Below are 23,546 nucleotides of genomic sequence, written 5' to 3'. Positions count from 1 at the left end.
AAAGCCCTCATTACATTTTTATTTTCATGGGTCACCCACAATTCTTTGGCAGGCTGCAAGTGGTCCGCAGGCCATATGTTGTGCAGGCCTGATACACTAATGATTCTAACATTTCTTTCTCTTTGATCTATGTTCCAGATTGGTTGCTTTTGCTATGAATATCTTATATTTTCTCCTATTTTTTTGCCTTTTGACATTGTTTCATTGTTTTTTTCTTGCCTTACAGAGTCATTTGGCTTCTACTTGGTCCATTTGAATTTTTAGAACGTTTTTTGCTTGAGCAAGGTTTTGCACCTCTTGTGCCAAGCTATTAACTCTCTTCCAAATTTTTTCACATCTCTCATTTCTTTTCCAATTTTTACCTCAAGTGTTTTAATTCCATTTGTAAACATATTTTTAACTCTTTTTTAAACTTCTTATCTGTTTCAGTAACTACTTGAGTTTGTGCTCACTCTATGTTTTTCAATATGTATAGAATTTTGGAGGTGTTCTTTTCTCTTGGGGTAGTGTCTTGAGTGTTCCTACCTTTCTCTAAGTGCTCCCTGCAGTGGGATTCTTTTTTTCTTAACCCATTCTTCCAGCCTGTTTCCTGATTTGGGGCTTGATGTTAGGGCTAGGGTCTGTAGCTCTTATGGAGGGAAGGTCTGGGCTGACCCTTTTCCCACTTCCTTGGGGGTATTAAGTGTTGTGGGGAATCTCAGGGATGGACTGGGGACTTGCAAGCTTTCAATGATCCCAAAGTTGTGTGATCCAGGGCAAGGTCTGATTGCTTCTTTTGATCTGAACTCTGTAAATTTTTGACCTAGGTTTGGGTCTAAGCAAGAGTAGATGCTTCTATCAGCCAATTGGAAAGCTCTGTTTGCTCAGAGCCAGAAGAATTGTAGGTTTTCTATTGGTCTGGGATTGCTGCCCTTGGAGGTGATTTTATAATCTTTCCCTGGCCCAATGCTCCATGTGGTGCTACCCCACTAAGGGTCTGTGACTTCCTCTTGTCCTGGATGCTGGAGTGCTCTGCATGGGTATATCACTGGTCTGACCCAGGCCATAGTGTCCACAGACTTCCTTATCTATCTCCCTGTGCCAAACTGGGCTGGATAATCAGTCAATAAGCATTTATTTATTAAGTGCTTACTGTATGCTAGGCACTATATGACTCACTGTAACTTTTTTTGGATTTTCACATCAGGATTTGGTTGGGTGCATTTTCTAGGTCTGTTTGGAGTTTTGTGGAAGGCAGCTTTCCGTAGTGCTTCCTACCACTCTGGCATCTTGGCTTTGCCTCTTGCAGTATCAAATTGAAAATCCTCCGGCTCCATAAACTGCTCCCCACCCCCATTCCAGTCCTCTTACACTTTATGCCCACCTCAGTCTCCTCTTCCCCCAACATATTCTGATCAGTGGCCTTTGTCTCCTGGCTTCCCTGACTCCTTTCAGGCCTCACTTTCAATTCCACCTTCTGTAAGAAACCTTTCTTCATCACCATCAATCCTAGTGCCTTCAGTTGATCATCTCTAGTTAAGCCTGTGTATTTCTTGTTGATATAGAGTGTTTCATGTGTTTGTTTTGTATGTTTATCTCCCCCATTAAATTGAGAATACGGACTGTTTTTGTCTTTGAGAGTTGGGACTAGTTTTTACTTTCCTTTTTATCCGTGTTACCTAGCATAATTCCTGGCACACAGTAGGTGCTTAGTAAATATTCATTGACTGACTCATTAATAGAAGCATTGAATAGAACAGAGTTCTCTAGTCTTTTGTTAAAGAACTCCTTCCATAATGACAGTAATCTATTAATTCTTTGGGTAAACAATTAATAGTAAATTAAAAGTAAATATTCTTTGAATGAAGTAGCTCCAAACTAACTATGCTGTCTTGTCTACATCTTGTCTACATCTTTCCAGCATGCTCCACAGGGATAGCACTGCCCAGTGTAAGAATGTTGTGAAGTCCATATACAAAAAATATTTATAGCAGTTCTTTTTGTAATACAAAAAATTGGAAATTGAGGGGATGCCTTTCAATTAGGGAAAGGCTGAACAAGTTATGGTATATGAATGTAATGGAATACTATTGTGCTATAAGAAATGATGAACAGGGAGATTTCAGAAAAACCTGGAAAGACTTGAATAAACTGATGCTGAGTGAAGTGAACAGAACCAGGAGAACATTGTATGCAGTAACAGTAACATCGTGCCATGACCAGCTTGGGTGGACTTAACTCTTCTCAGCAATGCAATGATCTGAGACAATTCCAAAAGACTCATGATGGAAAATGCTATCCATATCCAGACAAAGAACTAGGGAGTCTGAATGCGGATCAAAGTATATTATTTCTTCTTGTTTTGTTTTTTCTTTTCTCTTTTGTTCTGATTCTTCTTTCACAACATGACTAATATGGAAATATGTTTACTATTAATTTTAATATAATTTAATAATTAATATTAATATGGAAATGTGTTTAATATTATTGTACATGTCTAGCCTATATCAGTTTGCTTGCCATCTTAAGGAGGGGGTAAGGGAAGGAGGGAGAAAAAAATTTGGAACTCAAAATCTTATAAAAGTGAATGTTGAAAACTATTTTAACATGTAATTAGAAATAAAATAAAATACTATTAAGTGGGGAAAAAACCAGAATGTTGTGAAGTCAAAAGAGATCTACCCTCAGATCTCCTGCTTCCAGTGCTTAATAGCTTTGTGACCATGAGCAAATCCCTTAACCTCCCTTGCCTTAAGTTTTCTCATCTGGAAAGTGGGGGAAATATTTGTAGTAGAATTGTTGAGATTATGAAATAATGTTGTGCAAAACTTTGTACCCCTTGAAGTGCCATAAGCATTTCAGTGAGGATGATTACTCTTTTTTTTAAGAATTTCATGGGTGACTTGCTTAAATCCAGATAAACTATGACACTCTCCTGGGATGGTGGTCTACTGGACATGCATAGATCTAGTACATGTCCACTAGACTGGCAGATTAGGTAAATGCTGTGCCCATAGTGTATATCTGCTTTTGAGCAAGGCATTTGACTCTTTTAAAAAAATGAAGTTGGTCTGTCAGGATTCGTCCCTTAGAAGATTTCCCCAAGATCATCCAACTAATTAGTTAGTGGCAGGTCAACAAAGCTGGTAGGCAGAGTTTCTAGGTGGTTAGAGCATTACTACTGCCTCCCCTCCTGGGGAAAGAATGAAGTACTGCAGGCTGGGTAGTATCCCAGCAGGGTTAAGTGGAGGCTTTTGCTTAGACAAAACGATTGAGAATTAGCCTCTAGTTTCTTTTTGCACTCAGTTGGAATGCATCCTTGTCTCCAGACCCTAGGGATCCTAGATGGGAACTCCATGGTCCCTCTGTTGTATTCGGCCTCTTGCTTACTTACCCAGCTAGCAAGTAGGCAGAGCTAGGTCCCAATCTCCTCTCTAAGACTTGTACTGAGAGCTTGATTTGAAGTGGATGCTACTGCCTAGTCTTTTGCTAATTACCCTTTCTGATTGCAGGCTTGGGGCCTGACAAAAGTACTTTCCTGGTATGTGCTCTTCTGGCTTCTAGGGAACATTCCTTCTTTGTTGTGGGAATGGAGAGTAGGGAAAGAAGGGTAACGTAGAGAGGATAATCAAGTGTCCCAGGCCTCAAGAGGGATGAGGAGGAGCCTCAGTTCTCTCTATAAGAACAGTGTGTCAACTTTGTAACTGGGGCACCCAAGCAAGCAGGCTTCCCTGCTTTAAAACCATAATCCAGGATTAAGAAGAGGTCTGCTACCTTTGCAAAGAGACAGCTTGGAGGGGAGCTCATTAGCTCTTAATGTCATGAGGTGAACAAGGGGGTGGGGACTGCAGGACGGCCATCTGCCCTAGATTTCCTGGGGCACTGTCCTGCCTAGAAATTTCAGTGTAGGGCTGCATCACCGAGCCCCCTCTTCTGGTATTTATCTGTATTCCCAGCATTTTGCCCTCCAGTAGCATCATTGATTATAAACAGCTTGCATTTGTCTGAGAAGCAGTTTGTTGTACTGTCTAGAGCTAAGGAGACCTGGGTGAAAGTCTTGCCTTTAACGTACACTAGCTGTGTGACCCAAGGTAAATTCCCTAACTCAAGTCAGTGCTTTAGGGGCTGATCTACAATGGTAGAGTTGCCTCATCTGAGACTTTCCAATACTAATGAAACTGCAGGCTCAGTCCCTATTACTATCCAATAGTTGTCTAGCACTTAGAATTTTTCAAAACACTTTTATGTACTTAATTTCATACAACCTTGTGAGGTACGTAGGCCAGGCATTTTGTTCATTTGACAGATAAGGAAACTGAGGCCCAGACAGATGTCCCATGGCTTGTCCATAGTTACAGAGCTATTTCTTTAGTGACAGGACTAAATCCCATACTCAGGGACCCTGACATTTAGACCAGTGCTGTTATTGACAGAGGGGATTCCCTGGTGCTGAGCTCTGCTGGCTACGAAGGTGGGAAGATTCCTTCTTGGATGTAGGGTGGGGGAGAGGAAAGGAGGTGGAAGTAGAGGAGGTAATCAGGTGATCCAGACCTCAAGAAGGATGAGGAAAAGGAGCAAATTGTTTCTTATAGCCAGTCCTTCATTTCTGGTACTTAAACAACTATAGATAGTAAACAGGTTAAAGTGCTTTCACATGTTGTTGTATCCAACTCTCCATGACCCCATTTGGGGTTTTCTTGGCAAATACTGGAGTGATTTGTCATTTCCTTCTCCAACTCATTTTACAGATGAAGAAGCTGAAGCAAACTAACTTGCTCATGGTCACCCAGCTAGGAAGTGTCTGAAGTTAGATTTGAATTCAGGTCTTCCTGACTCCAGGCCCAGTGCTCTACCCACCAGGCCACCTAGCTGTTGTGAAATTCTTGCCCATCTTTTAAAACTCCTCAGTTCCAGTCTGCCGTTAGCCAGTAACCACCCTGGCCACACACAGGATATTTTCCTAGAACAGGGCTGTCTTTGTAGCGTGAAGAGAATTTTTTAAAAATGAAATATTTGTAAAGTACTTTACAAGCCTTAAAATACAATATAAATTCTGGCTATCATTATTATTATTTCTGTTGAGTAAAACTGTCTCTTTGCAATTTCTGTTGTTGCTAATTCTGCCCTTTAGGACCAAAAGAACAAGTCTTATCCATCTTCCACATAATATCCCTTCAGATACTTGAAGGTTGCTAGCATGTACCTTCAAATTCTTTTCTTCTCCCTTTCCCCTCCCTCTCCTTCTCCTCTTCCCCATTTTCTTTAATTCATCTTGATAAAATTGTCACCTACACTCATCTTGGTTGACCTCTTCTGTATCAGTGCCGATTTGCAAATGCCCTTCCCAAAATACAGTCCCCCATATCGAACACAACCCTGCAGCAGAGGATGGCAAGGCAATGTCTGTCTTATTGTAGAGTAGGTTTGTGTCAGCTTTTTCGGCTGCTGCATCACATTGTTAGTATTAACTTTGCAGTTCCCTCAGATCTTTTTCCCACTAATTGCTGTCCGTCTACAACCACTCCCATTTTGTGTTTGTGAAATTGCTATTTAGAACCCAATGAGTGACTTGACTTTTGCCCCCATCAGATTTCATCATTTTAGATTCATCTCATCATTTTAGCTTGTTATGCTCTTTCTGGAGCCCTATTCCATTATCCAGAATTACAGTATCACAGAATTTCAGAGAGGCTGTTAGAAGGATTAGGGTTAAGGAATTAGAAATAGAAACGGAAATGGAATTAGAAACAGAACTACCCAAAATACATCCTCTTCCACATCCCCCCAGTATGCCCAGCATCCCTGATAGTGGTTGTGCAGCTGCACTTGAAGACCTTGAGTAAGGGAGAACACATTGCTTTCCAAGGCAACCTATTTCACTTCTGTTATAGAACTAAATTTTAAGTAGTTTTCCCTTCCATCAAGCCTTAATTTATTTCTTTTGTGACTTCTACTAATTTCTTTTAGTTCTGTCCTTGGGACTAGACAGAACAAGTTTAGTCCCTCTTTTACACAAGAACCCTTAAATGTGTTAGCTTTATGTTATCTGTAAACAGATAAGCTTATCATCTATCCATCCAAGTCATTGATAAAAATATTGAATAGACTTGGGGCTAGGATAGAGCCTTGGGGCTCTTAGATGACAAAGTACAGGTGTCATTGCTCCTTGGTTCCAGTCATTTAGAAGTTCCAAATCCACTAAACCCTAAGCTGCATTTTTATGATATCTACAAGGATATCATGAAAAAAAATATAGTACGGTTTTAAAAATCCACATATACTGTTTATACTGCATTCCTCTGATTTTGGAATCATAGATTTAGAGTTGAAAAACACTTTAGAGATTATCTAACTCAGTGTCTACTTTTCACCACTGAGGAAAAGATCCATCCAAATTAAATAAGTTGTCCAAGCTCATGTAGGTGGTAAGTGGCATTTACTGAGCCAGGATTCAGGTCTTCTGACTCCAAATCTAGCTTTCTCAAAACTGTACCTTCTTGCCTTTGTCTAGTGATCCTGCCCCCAAAAATGGGAAACGAGGCTGCTACAGCATAATCTGTCTTTGATGAACCCATGTTGGCTGTTCATAATCACCACTTCCTTCTTGAAATGTTTACAAACCTTTGTCTTCAGTGACTTATTTTAGAATTTTTCTAGGAATTGTAATGTAGTTCAATAGCCGTGTGTGTCTGTGTGTAAAATTCATCCTTTTCCCCTTTTTGAAAGCTAGGTGGGACAGTGTTTGCCTATCTCTAGTAATATACCACATCTCCCCTTCTCCACAGTTTTTCATTTGTCATTGACTACTCAAGAGTCTTATTTGTTAGATACTTCAGGGCTCTGGGATCTAATTAATCAAGGCCTAGGGACTGGAACTTGTTGAGGATATAGAGAGGTATCTTACCATCTTTTCACTTTTCTTGAGTTTTAATTCCCTGTAAATCATATTTGGTCTGTACTTCCTGAGCTGAAGATAATTCTTTTTGGTAGATAAAATAGAAACAGAATATGTGGAGTAGTTCTGTCTTTTCTCTGTCAGTTATTATTAACCCCTTCATACTGAACAGCATTCTTGTCTCTTTAACCTTCTTTCATTTTCCTCTTGTCTCTAAAATTGCTAAAAAAAAAAACACCTCCTTTTTATTGGCCTTAAAATTTATTGAATATGACTAGAGCTGGTTATGGAGCTGATGATTCCACTTTAGAGTTCACAATAGTTAACAAAGAAAATTATGGGCATAGCTTGACTCCTCCCAGGTAGGCATCTAGGTGGCACAGTAGGTAAGAACACTGAGGTCAGGAAGACCTGAATTCAAATCCATTTTATCTCTCTGTGTTTTAGGTTTTCTGATGTTCTTATAGAACCATTGGCAAGCTTATATTCATCCTTACTTACCTACCTTTTTTCTTTTTACTCTTTAGACAGCTTTTCCTCTTTTAAAATTTTTAATAATTTGTTTTGTATCATCAAAATTTTGTTCTTGAGAACATTTCATTGCTCTTGAGCCAACTTAACCTGGTAGAATTTTTGGCTATAGGATCTCGTCAATGTTTTTTCTCTTTAAAATCTTCTATTTCCAAATATAGAAAGGAAAGAAGGAAGGAAGGTTGAAAGGAAGGAAGGAATGAAGGTCTTATTAATCAGCTACTATATGCCGGGCACTATGCAAAGCACTTTACAAATATTATCTTCACAACAATATGGAAGGTGTATGTTATCCCCATTTTATAGATGAAGAAACTGAAACAGACAGAGGTTAAGTGACTTGTCAAGGTCACACAGCTAGTAAGTAATGCGAGGCTAGATTTGAATTCAGGTCTTCCTGATCTCAGTGCTCTTCCCTACTGTGCCACCTAGATGTCTTACCTGGTAGGAGTCATTTTCTCCATTTTCTTTGTTAACTATTGGGCACTCTAAAGTAGAGTGGTCAGTTCCATATCCAGCTCTAGTCATATCCAGTTCAACAACCATGTCTTCCTCATTGGTCAGAGTAGCAAGTCACCTCATTACTTCCTCTGTCATTCAAAGAATGAAGTCAAGTCAAGAATTTGTTAAGTGTTCCTTCAGAAGATGTACGTATAATTGTAGTCTGTTCTTTTTGAATAAAGTAGGCCTTAAGATTGCTTGATAAAACTATGAGGTCTAATTTACCTTCTTTCATTAAAGTCACTGATCTACTTCATTAATCAAACTATGTACATTTCTACATAGAAATCTGAGGTCATCGGTATTATGATAACCTATCTTCCATAATACAATTTCTTGTGAATTACTAATCCCCTTCACTGTTTTTCTTCCTATGTCACCTCTAATTTAGACAGCATATTAGATAAAATGTAAGCCTTTGAGGGCAAGTATTGTATTCTTTACTAAGTGGGTGTTTAATAAATATTTCTTGATTCACTTATTGGTTCTCCATCATTCAGCAAGTCTCCAGACAAGTATCTTTTCCTGGTCATCCTTTTATAATGTCTTTAGTCTGGATTCACTCATTCTGGTGTTTTAAGCAATAGTCCAGAAATGGAAATCCCATTCTTCAATATAATTTCTTAACCTGCTTTTTATTTCCCATAAATATCTTTCTATTTTGACATCCTTACCCTTCTTTGAAAATAGTTATTTAAAAAACCTAGAAGATCCACACAAAAGGTCTTCAGTTTCTTGCACAATTGCCATAACACAGCCAAACATATGATAATCTCAGATGATGTCCTTGTCGACAAGATGAATAAACATGGGTTGGATGATAGTCCAGGATCATGTTCATATCTGCCTTGTACCTCTGTTCCCACAGAGGACCAGTCAATGAATCTGTTTCAGATGATGAGGAAATCTCTAGTGGGATACTCCAGGTTGGTGGCCCCCCCCCCCACCGCCAATCTGCTTAACATTTTAATCAGTGATTTGGAAAAGGATAAAAGCTCCATAGTCTCCTAGAATTGTGGTTTAGAGCTGAAAGCAACCTTATAAGTCATCTTATAAATTTCCATTTTATAAATAAGGAAACTGAGATCAAAGGAGGTTAAATGAGTTGCTCAAAGCATACAAATAGTGACTGAACTGAAATTGGATTTAGGTCTTCTGTCCTCCAAATCAAGTGCCCTTTCCTCTACCACAAGATAAAGCATGGCACAAAGGAGGGTGGGTTATCTCACATACTGAATGGCAGTACCAGAATTGTTGGACTAAAAGAAGATGAAATCTTATGGAGATAAATATGAAGTCCTGTTTACAGTTTTAATACAATTATATAAATACAGATGGGAGAGACCTAGTTTGACAGCAATTTATGTGGGAAAAAATCCAACATTATGATGCTGATACTAAAAATGTGATTAATGTCTCCTGCATTACGATGTACAGTGGTTATTCTGGTCTCCACTTTCCCTGAGGTGGGAACAAGTGGAGCATGTCTATATCATTATCACACAGCTGTTTGTTTATGCCCAAGGAGGAGATGGATCAGGAGACCATAGTCCATATCAAGGCTTATGTGGTATCCTGGGAGGGTATTGCTCCAGAGTACTAGGCCTAGCTTCTCTGTGGCTAATCCTATGAGGATGAAAAGTCATCATGGAACAGTGTGGTGGTGGAACCACTATCCATTTTGGAAGTGGCTGGCTTTATACTAGGAAGTGAAGGTCCTGAGCTTGAAAAGTAAAAGGTCAGGCTTGCCAAAAAGAAGAAAGGGTATGCTCAGAGGTAGATGCTTAAAGACTGACAATTTGTCAATGTGTGCCCACCTTTGGCAATAAGAAGGGCCCCAATGCAAACTCCTAGTGCCCTGGAAGTTTCTTTCTCTCCCCAAGCCATTATAACTACATATACGTATATAACGACATATAACTACATATATGTACTTCAATGTGTGTGTACATACATTTATGTATATGTGTGTTTGTATATGTATATATACACATATACATATATATGTATACATACATACTAGATACATACATATTCAGTGTCTAGATCTGGAGAGACAGTCCATCTATATATTTCACTACTAATTTCCTAGAGGCATTGGGTAGATCAATGGACCATCCTGGATTTAGAGCCAGAAAGACCTGAGTTCAGATCTTGTCTTGGATACTTACCAGCTGTGTGACCCTGGGCAAATCATTTAACCTCTGTTTGTCTCAATTGCTTCCTCTATGAAATGAGAAGCAAAATAGCACCTATGTCCCATGATTGCTCTGAAGGTGAAATGAGATAATATTTGTTAAGTGCTTTATAAACCTAGAAGCAGTAGGTAAATGCTATCGAGGTTTTTGTTGCTGCTGCAGTTTTTTTACCTAGAGTGCTTTGTATAGTTTGGAGCATCATGTTTTGACAGATAGCAAACTAAGAATTGCTTAGAGAAAGTCAACCACATTGGTGAGATAAATGGAAACCATGTGATGGGCAGCTGTTGAGGCAACTTGGGAGGTTGAGAAGAGGACATTTGGGGATTGTATTATTTGTTTTTTACTCTTTTATAGAGTGACAAGAAAAGATTCAGTAGATTCTATGCACATTCTGGGCTTTAAACAGAGGATTTTATATTTTATCCTGGAGGCAATAGGATTTATAGTTGGCAATACTTGCTCTTTTAGGAAGATCATTTTGACAGCTGAGATGAGTATGGAGTGGAGTAAAGAGATACTTGAGGTCAGGGAGACCAACCAGAAGACTGCTTCAGTAGTCCAGGAAGGGTACGTTGGTTTGGAAAGTTGGAGCCAAAGGGGAGTGATTGATATAGCCTTTGAAAAAGTATTGCAAGCATGGATTTAATTATGGTTACATAACTGTGTGATAGGTCATGGGGCTAGCATAAAAGTGTCCAAAGCATGGCTGAGGCTTGCATGTCCAGGTGAGGCAGCCAGCTTAACTCAGCGCTGTGCTCTGCATACAGCAAGGACTTTTTTTTTTAATTGACTCAAAGTAGAGCTGCAAGGAGAGCAACTTATTAGATAGTAAACTCCATATCAGTTGAAGTATCCAAGCAGAGCCTTATTCTCTGGGCTGGGTATAGTGTATTATAGTGTATTTGATGAGGTTTTTTTTTTTTTCTGTACTTGTAATTCTCCTCCTTCTTTGCTAAGGGGAATATTGGTCTAGAAATCCACTAATTTTCATTCGGTTTAGTTATCTCATACAGCAAAAGCTGGTTGGAACCAATTAGGCCCATCATGATGAGCTCAACCTCCAGCTTCCAGCTTTAATTACCCAGGCATCACTTCCCTTTCAGTATTCATGAAAGGTCTTAGGTTACAGCTATGTTGGAGGCCACTGAGAAGCCAGCTCTCATAGACTAGAGCTGCTTCCCTGGGTCAATTTCTGGCACAAGAAATCTTGAAATGCTCCATGAGTCCTCTCACCAAGAGTAAGATGAATTATTTCCTAACTAGTAAGAGCCCCAAGTTCAAACCTGTTTACTCTGAAGTTTCCATCCTAACTCTAGTCAAAGTTATTCTTAGGTTGAAGTTTGGAAGAATTTCATTTACTTTCCCTCTCTGTGTTCCCTTCCCAACCCCCATCCCATTCCCTCTTTTTTCTATTTTTATTTGAATGTCAATTATTATGTTACATTTTTTACTTGGTGGAAATTGCAGAAAAAAATGGTGAATTTTAGTGAGAGATAGAGATTTGCCCAGTGGCTCATGGGGTAAGCTGTAGATTTTCCTAGAGGTTCCATAGTATAATTTTTTGCCCTGATAGTGATTAATAAGTATCTTATTTTCTTCATATGGAAGAAGATATTTTAAATGCTACTTCTTGAATCCTTTTCAAATCCCAACGATCATTATGTTTGTACTTCTCATCTCTGTTTATCACATTCTTACTTGCATTGTTGTGTTCATCCTTTATTGTCGAAGAAGACCATGCCATCAGAGAAATGATGATATGACTTGCACTTGATTTTGTTTTGAGTAAAGGAGGGCTGTGCAGGTCACCAGCCTCACTTCTCCTCCAGAACCATCTGAATCCAATGACCAGATATTCCTCAGGATGACTGGAGATGGCCCAGGATGCATTGGGAGACCTTGGGTCCTTTAGGTCAAGGTTTTTGCAGGTACTCACTTAGGGTGAGGCAACGCCCCTTCATTGAATAAGCCTGTTTAAGAAGTGGCCAGTCACAGGACAGGACAGGTCTTCTTCAGCAATGAAGGATGAACACAATCCTGTGAGCAGATGCAACTGGCTGAATGAGGACCCAGCTAGCTGGGTAACTCACCTCCTCCTCTCCTGTCTGCCTCCCCCTCCCCTTCCTTCTCTTCTCCAAAGGAAGGTAAATTTGGATGGCAAATGATGCCCAGTTGACTTGGGTTTTACTGGCTCCTTTCCTGTCCTGTCCTGTCCTATCCCAAAACCTTAAACCTACTGCACTCTGAAACTGGGACTCCTGTGGGGCCCTGCCTAAGGGCTCCTCTGGACCCTCCTGGCTTTGGAGTGATTATCCATAGTTACTGTTGCTATTCCCACCCAGCCTGATGTCATTTGCATTAGAATTATTTGTATATTGGCTTCCCCATTAAATTGGTTCACTCTTACTATATGCCCTCTCTACTTGTACTCAGAAGCTGCTGAGCTGGTGGAAATCACACTGCTAGGGTGACTGAGTTCATTACAAAGTTGTTTTTATTTAATCTTAACTGGGTCCTTCCTTACTGCTGCATAGCCAGACTTGTAGGTATTATCTTGAAATTTACCCATTTCTCTGCTGTTCAAAAATGGCATACTTTGATTCCTCACATCCATTGGATTTTGGGTCTCCATGGGAAAGAATATTTCTGATTTTCAGGGGATCCCTTCATTTAAATATAGTTTCCATCACTTAAAAACATGAGTGTGTAAGTTAATGTACTGGAAAAGATAGCTTTTCTTTGAATTAATTTTTCCCTTTCAGGTTTGCTGTGTTCTGAGAAAGCATTGTAAATGGACATTTGTTCTTCTTTCATTGACTCTGTTGCCATCTCTTCCAAACCTTTTCTTTCCTTAGTTCTCCAGTGATGATACCTTGCTCCCTACCCTGCCTCCCCCACCGCTGCCTATCTCTTTCTGTCTTTCACACACACATGCACACATAGACCTTTATTACATACACCATACTCCATTACATAACAGGGATTAGGAAAAGCACCTGGGAAAGCAATGCAGAGAAAAGACAATGAGAAGGGAGGAGACTAGGGCAAAGGATACAGTTAAGTCAATTGCCAGAACAAAGATCTGTCAAAATTATCATAATGATACATTTTTCTTTTGATTAATGAAAATGGAGTTACCCCATATGGGTGTTAACCTTACAGTATACAACACGAAAATGGCAGTAAAGAGAACAAATCTAGGAATTAGAGCCTTACTTGGCTCGGTACATGTTCATGCTGGAGGTGACAATGTTCATGGCATTTAGGGATCAATTTTCAGGATATCTTAGGAGGACACTAACTAGGTGGAACATCACAAACATAAATGCCCCAAAAGACTAAGAGCAACTTTTGACCTAAATGCCTAATTTCCCATTTTCCCACCCTGGGTGGTGAGCTAAAATTCAAGACTATGACAAAAAGAGGGATGGGGATCCATTGGTGAGCAGTAAGCTTTCACATCAGGGCAGCTCAGCTTTCTATAGTAGTCATGTTTTTGGAAAGATGAGTCCTGGCTTTCTTTTTACTTCAGGTGTTATAAGTAGGGAATAATCTTTGATAAATTGCTACAAGCAATTTATCATCCCAAATGATTACAAAAAGGCATATCTTTCAGGGATAATTACTCAAATGTGTGGAGGATAAGGAAATGGATACATCCTTCTTTCTTGGAAGAAATTGTCACCTGTTATACTGAGAAAATAGAAGCCAGTGACTATGACCTCCTTCTTCCTCCCCAAACCATATATTAAAATCCCTCTACATTTTCTTTGACTTTCTCTTCCTTTTTATTCCTCCTCTGAGTAAGAGGTGTCGCTTTTCTTTGCTAAGGACAGTCTTTCTACCTGTTCCTTCAGTTCTATCCTGTCCCATCCCCACCAGGAACTTGCCCCATCAGACATTGTTTGTCTCTTATTTTTAGTGTCTTCCTATCTTTTGACTTCTTCACCTCTGTCTACTAACATGTTCAGGTCTATCCTGTCCTTTAAAAATCCTTAATATACCCCTACCGTCACCTCAAAATATCCTTCTATGTTTCTCCTCCCTTTCATTGTAAGACTTCTAAAAAGAATCATCTATATTCACTACCTCTTATTATCCATTCCCTATTTAACCCCTTGTGATCTGACTCCCTACCTCACTACTCATTTGAAACTGGTTCCTCCTAGGTTATCGACAATCTCTTAACTGCTAAATCTTACGACCTTTTTACAGTCTTTCCTGGACTCTCTTCCTTTGGCTTCCATGACCATTATCCTGGTTCTTCTACCTGTCTGACTATTCTTTTTAAATCTCTTTTGCAGTATCACCATCCATTTCCTGCATGCTTATTATGGGTATCCCCCAAGACTCAATCCCAGGGCTTCTTTTATTTAGTCTCTAAATTCTCTGTCTTTGAAATCTCTTCATTTTCCTTAGGCTTAAGTATTATCTTTATGCAGATGACTCCCAAATCTATGTACTTAGTGTTAAATGCTCTCTTGAATTCCACTTGTGCATCAGTTGCCCACTGGATATCTCTCCCCTAGTATATACTAGGCAATAGACATCTCAAGTTCATCCAAAACAGAAACCCTTCTCTCTCCTCTACATCCAAACATACTTCTTCTATAAAATAGCCTATTTCTGTTGAAGGCACCATCATCCTTCCAGTTTCCCAGACCAACTCATTCTTGACTCTTTTGTCTTTCATATCATATCAGTTGTCTGATTCCATCCCTGAAAAGTCTAGGTTTCTTTGTATCCTATAGTGTAGCCTTAGACTGTTCTGCTAAATGCACATAGCCAACTGATAGTTATGTACCTTTAGTTAGAAGGGGAACCATGTAAGAGAGAGTGGATGACTCAATGGATAGCCATCACCACTTTTGGAGGAACACTCCAACCCCCCCCCCCCCACAACGTGCATGTATTTTTATAGATAAGGATTCGAATGACATCAGTTTTTTATATTAATGATAGCATTCTTAATGTTATTACTTTCTTAGCTACTTTAGCATTTGCCAGTGAATGAGTCCATATGAATCCCAGTAGGCAGTTCTTCCTCTCTATATAGCATGCACTACATCTGCCATATTGATAAAAGAGGTGCCTGGTACAGTGTAAAGGATAGGGCCTGGACCTGAGATTTCCTCAATTTAGGGAACTCTTGGCTTCTCTGCACCTTATAGTCATAGAGAATTGCCCAGAACCCTCAGAAGTGAAATGACTTTCTTGCCTGGAGTTGCATAGCCAGTATATGTTCAAGGTGAGACTTGAAGCCAGGTTGCCCAGATTCAGAGGCTGGCCTTCCCTCCACTTTGTTTCCCCTGTAAGAGAGTATAAACAAAGAATAGCACTTTTGCCAGTCGAGCAGTACTGCCATCATCCATTATGTAGCTTAAGACAGCAGGATAGAGTGGAAAGAATATGAGTATTAGATTCAGAAAACCCAAGGTCAGATCCAAGTGCTGCCACTTTTCTAGTTGGGTTATCCTGGGCACATTTTGCATGACATCGCTGAGCTTCAGTTTCATAATTTGTAAAATATAATTTATATTACATACCCAATAGCTTTGTTGTAAAGAAAGTGCTTGTAAAACTTGAAATGTTATCTAAATTTGTTATGAATCTTACGATCCTTTAGCAATTAGTTGCAGCCTCACTCCCAAGGCTGGTTCTTTTGAATACCTGTCATATAACCAGGATATCTTTTTCCCTGGCAGATTATTATTTTGTTCGATCAGTGACATCTTAGTATTAGACAAGTTTAATTCAAGCCATGAAAACAAATGATGACAGTATTCGATCTTTATAGTACTTCTCTTCCTAAGACCTCATAAGAAAGAGGATGGAATTCTTTTTCTTTTTTGCTTTAGTAATTATGACTTATTTAGAGTGGTGCTGGAACTAAAATGGAGCAGCTATGTGGTAAAGTAGAAAAAATGCCAAGCCTGGAGTCAGGAAGACCTGAGTTCATATCCAAGCCTCAGACATTTAACTAGCTATGTGATCCTGGGCAAGTCACTTAACCCAATTTGCCTCAGTTTCCTTATCTGTAAAATAAGCTGGAGAAGGACATGGCAAACTACTCCAGTATCTTTGCCAAGCAAACCCTAAGCGGGGTCACAGAGAGTCAAACACAACTGAACAACATCACTGGAACCAAAACCTAGACCACCTGATTTCTTTTGGGTGCCACACTGTTAAGGGCGACAGATCAATTGCACTGCCATGTATGGGCTGTTGTGTTAGGTGCTCTGTTGGAGGAGGGCAAGGTGGGAGGGAAAGCACAGGTAAGTTAAGTATAAAATGTGGTCCTTGTCATTTAAGAGCTTAGAATCTAATTGTGGAGAAAACAGTAACATAGAAAGTAAGAAATAATACAAAAAAGTCTATAGTTAGGCAGTGAATTTAACTCTAAAATACTGCATGTCAGATGGCGGAAGGAGGAGGAGAGGAACAGTATGACAGTAATGTGCCTCGGAGGTCGCTAGCCTAGCCGTCCCTCATACGCTTTGACAACACTTTCAGTCAGATGCTGCGTAGGAACCCTCCAGGGATGAGGACCTCTGATGAGGATTCTGAGGCAGCCCATTCTCTCAGCCTCTCTGCAGTTGCTGTCCTCTGCTTTTAATTATGCTCCCTGGGGCTAAGCAGAAAAAGTCTTAATTCTCTTTCGCATGATATTCAGATATTTGGAGTTTTCATGTTCTCCCTAAGTCTTCATGACCCCATGGACCATACTATTCATAGGGTTCTCTTGACAAAGATACTAGAGTGGTTTGCCATTTCCTTCTCCAGTGGATTAAGGCAAACAGAGGCTAAGTAACTTGCCCAAAGTCATTTAGCTGGTAAGTGTAGAGGCCGGATTTGAACTCAGGTCTTCCCGACTCCAGGCTCAGAGTTGTAGCCAGCTGCCTCCTAGGCAGAGTTTTAAGTGACTTGCTCAAGGTCACACAACTGTTAAGGTGTCTAAGGCCAGATATGAACCTATGTCTTTCTGACTCCCGTTCCGGTGCTCTATCCATTGAGTCATCTGTTTGCCCCTAGATAGAGAAGCTCTATTTCAGGTCAAATATTTATTAACTGATTCTCTTATTGTGTAGTTTCCAGACCATCCTTCTTTCTATATTTGCACCTATTTGTTAAATAGGTGCCTAAAATATGACATCTGGAAATGAAGAAAATGCCCAAGAGGTGATTCTAACATGTCAGAGGGTGGTGCAGCATCACCTTCCTTATTCTGGACACTATCTGAAATTTCATTATTTTTTTGCTCCCATGTCATAGTGAATGGCATATTGAATGCACAGTCCCCTAAATCTCCTAGATCCTTTCCAGTGGAACTATCCCCACCTCAAAGGAAAGCTGAATCCAGACTTCTGCAGTTGTTGATGTTTTAAACTTGTGTGGGATTTTACATTTATCCTTAGTAAGTTTCATTGTCTTAGCTTTAGTCCATTGTTTTTAGCCAGTTAAGGTTATTTTGGGGTCTTTCCTCACTCATCCAACCCATTAGCCATCCTTCCGACTTTGTGTTATTTGCGTATTTGATTAACATTTTCTGTATTCCTTCTTCCAAATCATTGATAAAATGTTGGATGAACCAAGGAGAGATCCCTGGGACCTTTCACTAGGGACCTCCATCTAGGTTTATATTGAACCATTACTGACTTATTTAGCTAGTTCCAAATACACCTAACTTTCCTCTTATCTAGGCTATGTTTCTTTATATTACAAACAAGAGGTTCTTCAAAGACTTTTGGCAACTGTCTTTCAAAAATCCACATATTCTGTGTCTGGGGCATTTCCTGATATTAACCCTGTGAGAAAAGGAAATGGGGTTAGTATGACATGACCTGTTTTCGTTGAACTCATATTGACTATTACAGATTACTACCTCCCTTTCTAAATGTGCACAAACTTTCCCTTTAACAACAGGATACAATTAGGTAGTGTTACGGATAGAGTACTTCAGTTGATTTGGAAAGATCCAAGTTCTAATCTTGACTCAGAAACTTACCAGCTTGTTGCTTAACCACTATTAAGCGCCATCGTCTCTGTAAAATGGAAATAATAATAGTGTGTATCTAATAGTGCTGGTGTGAGGATCAAGTGAAATGACATGCTTTGTAAATCCAACCTTACAGCACAATGTAAATGTTAATATGTTCTGGAATTTTTTTTCCACAGGAATCCAAATCAAATTCATTAGGCCATAGAATGAAGACTCAACTCTCTTCCTTTTTTCTTTTGAACAGGGAATAATATTTGTTTCTCTGTCATCCTGTGACTCTCCTCTTGTCCTCCATAATTTGTCCAGCTTCACTGACTCAGGAAAAGCATCTCTTAGTTCTTTTAACACACTGGGATGTAGTCTGTCTGGGCCTAGTGATTTGAACTGGCTAAAGGCAGGCAACTATCTACCTACCCCTCACTTATCTTGAGTTTCAATCCCCTTTTCACAATTTTTACTTCATTCTTTCAAGTCCAAAGTTAATATCTTCAGTAGAAAAAACAGAAGCAAAAGATAAATTGGACAATCCTGCTTTTTTTTCTCCTACTATTATCATTTCCCCTTTCATCCTAAGCAACTATGTTATTCCTTCATTGACCTTCCATATGCCCCAAACAGGTTTTTATCATCTCAATTTTGGGAGGGAATTTGTGTTTTGGATAAGGTCATCCCTTTGGGGTAGTAGCATTCAAGCTTTCTGTGGAGAAGGGAGCCCTCTGACAAATGAGCTCAGCTCCTGATTGGCTCAGGAGCTAACGAGCTGAAACAGAGCTCTTTTCTGGATATGGTAGAATTGCTGTTGTGTCAATAAGGTTGCTCACAGTAGCGATCCTAGAAAGACCTCATGTGAGGCTCCTGCAGGGTTTGGCTCCCCTCGGAGTGAGGCACCTTGCCAACAGATGCCCAAGAAGTATTGACTCTTGGCACCAGTCTTGAGATCCAGCAGCAGAACAGGGGCATAGGTGACATCACCAGTTTATGTTTATGGTTCGCCTGAAGCATGCTAACGCTATACAGCTGTAGTGAGCAGACAAGTCGCTCTGTCCTCTAGGAACATCTAAAGAGACATGAAATGCACACGCTAAGATCCTTTCGGTTAAAGGGGTTTTTCAAACCTTGGTTTGGCGCCCCTCCCCAACCCTAAGAAAGGCAAGGAAGTAATGACTCTTTCAAATGCTCACTGAATACATATATGGGGCCCTATAAACTGCCTAGAACCCCTGTCTCATGACGCAGCCCCATCCTTCTGGTAGCTTCCCACTACAATGCCAGTATTTGGTTGGAGTCAACAGATGGAGGAAATTGTTATGCCAGTCTGGATCTATAGGGCATAGTCTTAAAAAAAAAAGATTTCCTTAGAGCACCTGGTATCTTTTCCCTCACATAAATAGCTCCAATTTACACAGTGCTTTAACAAGAATACTGTGAGGTAGGTGGTACAAGTCCCATTTTACAGATGAGGAAACTGAGCATAAATGACTTGCCCACTCGTATAGAACCAGAAAGTATCTAGAAATTTAACTTACGCATCCCCTACCATGAACCTATTGAAAATCTGGGATAACCCGTGACTGCAAAAACCCGAAAGAAGTTTATTTGCCTTCCCTCTCTCCTTATTCTTAAGGATTAGGCAGTCAAACAACTATTGCTCTTTAGGGAGTAGAAGGGGCTCTATTAGGATATGGATTCTTGTGTTTCTATTTAGTGTCACCTCCTTGATACAGGTTGACTTAATAGGCAACATCTGGGAAATAATTGATGGCAGCAAAGGGAGCAGAAGCCCCCTGGGAGCATAATCGTGTATATTGTCAGGTTTGGAGATGAGGAGAGAATCAAGCTGGAGCCTAGTAGTTCCCTCCTCCAAGCTGGTATGAATAATTAAGAGCTGGCAAGCTGACTGCACCAAAGAAGTGCATTATGTAAACTGGCAGCCAGCAGTCTGTGTGTATGTGTGCATGCTCCTCAGTGTGTGTGTGTGTGTGTGTGTGTGTGTGTGTGTGTGTGTGTGTGTGCCTTCGCTTGCGCGTGCGTATGAGTGCGTGAGCAAGGGAGCAGCTGTGTATGAGGGAGACTGACAAGAGAGAGCCAGCAAGCAAGGGAGAGGGAGGCCCTCCAGCCTGGCTGCCACACCACAACAAAATAACACAGCGGCGGAGGGAGGTGGGAGGGGGAACAAACCCAACATCAAGGGGAGTCATGCTTAACAATCCAGAGCTGTGCACAGCAGCAGAGAGAGGTTCCCCCAGATTGTGAGAACCCTTCCTCCCCACTCCCTTTCCCCTTTAGAGCAGGGCTTTGAGATGGTCATGGAGGTGAGTACCCTCCAACCTGCTCACTGCCCCCTTTTCCCTCACCCTCCCCACCTACCCACTCCCAAGTGCATGAATGAATGAGTTCCTAGCTGCACTCCACTCTGCTACAGTTCCTAATGGCTTCCAGGTTAGTGCTAACTCTTGTGCTGAAGCTTGTCTGTGTGTCCGTCCCGTTTGTCTGTATCCCTGGCGTTTTTTTCTTCTAGAAGAGCGGATGTGTTTGAGGGTGGGGGTATGTCTGTGTGTGTGTGTGTGTGTGTGTGTGTGTGTGTGTGTGTGTGTGTGTGTGCGTGTGTGTGTGTGTGTGTGTGTGTCTTCCTTCCCATCTCGCATGGGCTGATCAGTGCTGTCTGCCTAGGACATAGACCTTCCAGGGCAGATTAAACCCGGAGTCCATGTTGTTAGCTTCTGTTCTCTGTTCGGGGGATCTGAAGGCAGCCAGCATGACATCATGCTGCAGAGATGCCTCATTCTTTCCCCCTCACTAGCTTTTCCTTTCTCTTCCCCTCCTCCAATCCCTCCCTTCCTTCCTACAGGAGCAGGGCTGTGGATCACTGAGAAGGATTCCATGGGGACCGATGGCTCCCCTTGGGCCAGTAAGACTTCTTCATCCTCCCGCCTTTGAGTTGGGAGAAAGGAGGAGGGATGATTGAATTAGCAATGCGTCATTCGAGGGCTCTCTGGGATCTTCTGCAGGGATGTCTTCCTGTCTGGCATGGGCTGGTCAGATTTCTTTGCCTTCTTCATAAACCTTTCCTGTGCTTAACTCCTCCACTCACTAATGGAGCTGCTCTCATGCATGATAGCCCAGGAAATGGGTAGGATGGGAGGGAGGGGAAAAGTACTGTACATTACTTCTCAGGCCTCTTTCAGATGCGGACAGGTGGCTCTTCTGTATTGAGAGGGTGGTGGGACCGGATCTGGCTGACTGTGGTGAGGAAGAGGGGGAGGGGGGAAACTGATAGCTCTCCTGTCCCAGGGAAATAAAGGGATTTGTTTATTCTTTGACTTGGCTGGCATTTGGCTCTGGGACTTGCCATGTATTCTGGGAAAATAGATACCCAGTCTCTCATTCTGCCTCCCCCACACCTCCCCTGCAGCGTTCATTATTTGGCTGTTTTAGGGGAGTTAAAAAGAGGGAGGGAGAGTGAAGCCATCTACCCCCAAGGGCTCCCAGCTAGCTGGCTTCCAGTCAAGGGGAACACTTCTAGAGTGGTGGAGAAAGAAAAGGATTGGTTGACAATTTGCATCCTGGCCTCCTGACCCCAGCAAACATGCCCTGCTTTTACTGACAATCCCTAGGCACACCTCCCACCCCTCCCTTCCAATCCTTAACCATCACTAAACAGAGGAGTTATTTTTAGTCTCTGCCTTGGAGAGCTGCTATTATGTCAGAGAAGCTAGAGATGTTGTGTTCATTTTACAGAAGGAGAAAGTAAGGCACTATATTCCTGATCTCATGGGTCTTCATTAGGAAGCCTTCCACAGTAATGTGCTGCTTTCCAAGGTAAAATTTCAAGGGTACACATTGCATACATTAACCCTAATCCCTTTTTATACACATACACATATATACACGCATACATATACACAGATTTATATATATATGTACACACATACATACATACATACAGATACACATAGGCACAAACACAATTATTAAGGACAATGCTATATCTGGGCTTTATAGTTTAACTTGTTTGGTACCTCAGTTTCCCAATCTGGAAGAGGCTAGACCATTGTAGAGGGAGGGAGGGAGGCTTCATCAACAACTGATATCGTAATGCTAGGGTTTGGGGTCTACCCAGGAAAGGCAAACTTTGACTTCTAGAATAATAGCATAAGCTGAGAACATGACGTGAATGCATTCAATTATTCAATCAGTAGGCATTTATTAAATACCTACTATGTACTAGTGACTGTGTTAGGTACTAGGGATATAGAACCTCCTCTTCCCCCAACCCCCTCCCCCACACACACATAAAAAAGGAAATCATCTCTTCTCTTAAAAAGTTTACATCCTATTGGAAGGAATTTGTTAGGTATTTATTAAGCACCTACTGTGCTTCAGGCTTGAAGTCAGGAAGACCTCAGCTCATAGCCAGCCTCAGACACTTACTAGCTGGGTGATACTGGGCAAGTCACTAAACCCTGTTTGCCTCGTTTTCCTCAACTGTAAAATGAGCTGGAGAAGGAAATGGCAATCTACTCCAGTATCTTTGTCAAGAAAACCCCAAAAAGGGTCACAAAGTTGGAAGTGACTGAAAACAATTACATAACGTTTCAGGCATTGTATTAAAGGATTTATAAATAAGTGAGTTATATGTGTGTATATGTGTAGAAAAGGGATTAAGGGTTAATTTGTGCAGTGTATACCATTCAAATTTACCTTACAAAGCAGCAGATTAGTGTGGAAGGCTTCCTAATGAAGACACAACAACCCTGGGAGGTAGGTGCTATTATTATCCCCATTTTATAGATGAAACTGAGGCAGCAGAAGTTAAGTCACTTGTCCAGAAGACTGGATTTGAACTCAGGTGTTTCTGATTGTAGGTCTAGAACTCTATCCAGTTTTCTATACAGCTAAGAGGAGAGGGAGACAATATATACATATATAAGTTTACAGGATGAATACAAGATAAAAATGAGGTAGTTAAATATAGGATAGTAAGAGAGGGAGGGCACTGGCAGTTGGGATCAAAAAAGGTTTTATGTAGAAGGTCGTGCTTGAGTTGTCTCTGGAAGGGAGAGATTGCAAGAGGAGGTACACTAAGGGCCAAAGCAAAGAGATGGGAGATTGAGTGTTGTGTGAGATGAGGAAAGAGACATGACAAGTTTAGTGGGACTGTAGAGTGTTTAGGAAGGGGCTAAAGTGTAACAATCTAGAAAGGTAGTTTGGACAAATGGTCTCAGCTCCTGATTGGCCAAACAGAGGAGATTCTATTTTTATCCTAGAGTCGATAGGGAGCCACTGAAGTATGTGGAGTAGGAGAGTGACATGGTCAGCTTAGGGACAATCACTCTGGTAGCTCTATTGAGTTTAAATTGGAATAGGGAGAAACCTGAGGGGGAGAGATTGATTAAAAGACTGTTGGAATACTCTAGGGGAGAGGGGATGCCCTGAGCTA

At 40.8% G+C, this 23,546-nt stretch overlaps 1 protein-coding gene across 11 annotated transcripts in view; it reads left to right on the top strand.

The window, feature by feature from the left end:
• Positions 1-23,546, top strand: part of GRAMD1B (GRAM domain containing 1B) — a 333,834-nt gene that overhangs the window by 228,653 nt on the left and 81,635 nt on the right. The window contains exon 1 of one of the 11 annotated variants that reach the window (XM_072612901.1): positions 15,013-20,418. The exons of the other annotated variants lie outside the window; for them this stretch is intronic. The gene's annotated coding sequence lies outside the window, so the exon portion shown is untranslated. Of the gene's footprint in view, positions 1-15,012; positions 20,419-23,546 lie in introns of those variants that run through there. 11 annotated transcript variants of the gene reach the window in all.

The sequence above is a fragment of the Notamacropus eugenii genome, chromosome 5, assembly GCF_028372415.1.
Source record: "Notamacropus eugenii isolate mMacEug1 chromosome 5, mMacEug1.pri_v2, whole genome shotgun sequence".
NCBI classification, from domain to species: Eukaryota; Metazoa; Chordata; class Mammalia; order Diprotodontia; family Macropodidae; genus Notamacropus; species Notamacropus eugenii.
This window is presented reverse-complemented; position numbering and strand designations above follow the sequence as displayed.